Here is a 3,600-nt window from a genome sequence, read left to right as displayed (position 1 = left end):
CTTAACATTTCAGACCATATTTTAACCTCTTAATTGAGTGACTGAGAGCTTATGGGGAAACGATGCCAGGAGAATGTACATTTTCATAGTTACTGATATAGTGGGGAGGGGGACACTCATTTTCATGAAATAAGCCCAATATTTATGGCAAAGGATGGGTTGTATTAGGACATTAGGGTGCGTAGTGTACATTTGAATTACTTTGTGCAATTTGAAGCCAAGTGGAAACTCTACTGTGAGGCGTTGATATATGGGTTCAGTGGGGAAATTGGGGGGGTCCTTCCTGACCGCAGTTGTTTATTTGGGAAAGAAGAGTGTGGTAGAAAACATTCTTTCTCGCCATACAGAGATCCTACCCTCTCTTTTAAGTGACTTTTTCTTTAAATGAAGGAGGACTTGAAGCCAGATTCTGAGAAACCAAAGTGACAACAACAACTTGGAAGAATCTGAACTCAGACTGGATGCACATGCTAGGCTGTGACGTAAAACCAGTGAAGCCTCGTTTTTCATCCATTTTCATAGCCAGAGAGTACATGAATAGAAGCCCCTCTTTGGCTTTATATTGCCTCTCTATTGAATTTAACTTATGTCCAATTGAATAGACTTGTATTTTACTGCCAGTCATCTCAGCAGCTACTCAGTAGCCCATTGAGAGCAGTTTTTTTCCTTGCCTGTGGAACGTACTTTTATGGTTGTTGTTTCATGCTGTATTCTGTAACTTACTCTCGTTTCTACCGTGTGGCTAGCCAAGGCCTAATCATCAATCTGTCATCATCTCTGAGCTTCAGCCCTTCACACCTTGTCTTATAAAGGTCTCCTTCACACATTTACATTGGCACCCAGACAAAGACACAGGAGAACTTCAGATATAGGAACCCCTTCTTGCCTTTACTCCACAGCCTTCCTATTATTTTCCAAGAAGGGAGGCAGGATGTTAGAGGCACTTTGATGCTTTACAGCTTTTTAAAAATCTGTGATCACAGAGCATGGTCTTAAAGACTGGATAAGCCAGCAGAGTTCCAACCATACTACCGTCATCTCCTGCCCAGATGATTGGAATAGTGTTCTGATCTCTCTGCCGTCACTCTTGCCCTCCTCCAAACCAGTCTCTATCCTGCAGCCAGTGTGATTTTCTTTAAAGTTTTCTAAACATTTCTTAAACAGAGATTTTTCTCTGTTTCTTTCTTTAAGCCGTTAGAACTCTGAGAGCCCTTCACAATCTCACATCCCACTAACTGTCAAGAATCACTGTGGTCTAGCCAGACTGATGTTTAAATTCTAGTGATTATGTTTTTTTCTCTCACCCAGGACATTCACATAAAGTTATCATTGCCTGGAATAGTCTCATCCTCCTGCTTACTCTTTAGGTTTCAGCTTACTGTTCATTGGCTCTGGACACTTACTCTAAGAATCCAGGTTGGATACCTTCTAACTCCATTTCTCATTGTTTTCGTTACTTCCCTTATCATATTGCTTGAGAGTTATCTTTTATGTTTGCTTGTGTGCACGTCTGTCTTCTCTTATAGCCTATAATCCCATTGAAAGTAGGGACTGTGTTCTTCATCTTTAAATCATCAGTGTCTGACATTGCAACAATTATATCGTAAGAGCTTGGCAATATTTGTTGATTCTTTAGGATTATAGGAAAGCTATATATTCAGTTTCACAAAAGAAATATTTCTCATTAATCAATGGAAATAACTAATATTACTTAATTTATATATTTATTAGTTAATTAATCTATTCTCACTCCATAAATATTCTCAATACCTACAAATTTGCCAGGGACTATGTTGAGCACTGGGTTTCTCTGGTAGTCAGGTAAAGAATTTACCTGCAGTGCAAGAGACAAAGGAGATGAGGGTTTGATCCCTGGGTCAGGAAGATCCCCTGGAGGAGAGCATTGCAACCCACTCTAGTATTATTGACTGGAGAATCCAGTGAACAGAGAAGACTAGTGGGTTACAGTCCACAGCATTGCAAAGACTTGCATATGACTGAAGCAACTGAGCATGCTCGCACCCATGTTGAGCACTGGGTATATGAGGATGAATGGGATTTCCCAGGTTGTACTAGTGGTAAAGAACCTGCCTACCAATTCAGAAGATGCAAGAGACTCCAGTTTGATCCCTGGATTGGGAAGAGTCCCCTGGAGGATGAAATGGGAACCTACTCCAGTATTCTTGCTTAAAAAATTCCATGAACAAGAGGAGTCTGGCAGGCTACAGTCCATGGGGTCTCAAAGAGTCAGACACAACTGAACACACATACGAGAATGACTAAGACATTTTTCTTTTTCTCAAGGCATTCCAAGTGTGATTGGGGAAATAGATAAGTAAGCAGGTACAATGCTGCTGCTGCTGCTAAGTCGCTTCAGTCGTGTCCGACTCTGTGCGACCCCATAGACAGCAGCCCACCAGGCTCCCCCATCCCTGGGATTCTCCAGGCAAGAATACTGGAGTGTGTTGCCATTTCCTTCTCCAATGCATGAAAGTGAAAAGTGAAAGTGAAGTCGCTCAGTCATGTCCGACTCTTAGCGACGCCCCTGGATTGCAGCCTACCAGGCTCCTCGCCCATGGGATTCTCCAGACAAGAGTACTGGAGTGGGGTGCCATTACCTTCTCTGAAGCAGGTACAATGGAGTGTGATATATTCTAAAATAAACATATGCATACACTGCTTTGAACTGTAGAAAAAGTAGTGTTTTGGTCTACCTGAGCATATAAAAATAGACCACTTAAACTCAGTCTTAATGAATTTGTAAGTGAGTAGACTCACAAATGTCAGGTAAGAGGAAAGAAAAGGATCTTTGGAGGAGGAACCAACAGAGCAAAAGATCAAAAGTTGGCAAGAATATTGGCATATTCTGCAAACTGACTGGTCAGTAGAGTGTCCAATGATGGTAGCTTATTAGACGTGTAGGGTAGTGAGAAGCCAAGTCACATGCCATTTGATGCTATGAGAGATTTGCTCAGAGGGACACTTTAGAAGGAAACCTCTAAAGATCTAAAGATCACTTTAGAAAGATCCATACTTTAGCAGTGTGGAAGATGAATTGGAGGAAAATAATACTAGAGGCCAATGAGATCTTTCAGGAGTGATTTTTAATTGTATTGGTGGAAAATATGGTGGAGCAGCTGTATGTAAATTCTCAGAAGTGTATCTGGAGAGGAACTGAAAGGATTCTGAGTGACTTAGGAAGCAGAACCACATCACCATGCCATTAAGTAGGCTGTTCCTTCTTGAACTATAGTTCTCTCCTTTCTTTAGCTCATTACCATTTATCTTTTATCACTCAATTGAAGGGTTGCCTCTGGCAAGTTTTCTCTGACTCTCCCACATTTAAGATACTTAAAGTGTTTAAGTGTACATTAAATATAGCATATAGCATCTGCAACATTAAAGTGTAAGCAGAGACCAAAAATAATGCCTAATTCAACCTGCTAAAAAGTTAGCAGAGTGTTTGGCATGTGATATACACTCGATAAATATTTACTATACAGATGAAAGTATGAGTGACTAGAGGAGTACTCAGAAATGGGAATTTTGGGGAAAAGAGTAAACTCAATGTGACTCTCAAGTTTCTTCTTGGGCAACCAG

This window comes from Bos indicus x Bos taurus, chromosome 6, assembly GCF_003369695.1.
Source record: "Bos indicus x Bos taurus breed Angus x Brahman F1 hybrid chromosome 6, Bos_hybrid_MaternalHap_v2.0, whole genome shotgun sequence".
NCBI classification, from domain to species: Eukaryota; Metazoa; Chordata; class Mammalia; order Artiodactyla; family Bovidae; genus Bos; species Bos indicus x Bos taurus.
Note: the sequence above shows the minus strand (reverse complement) of the source record.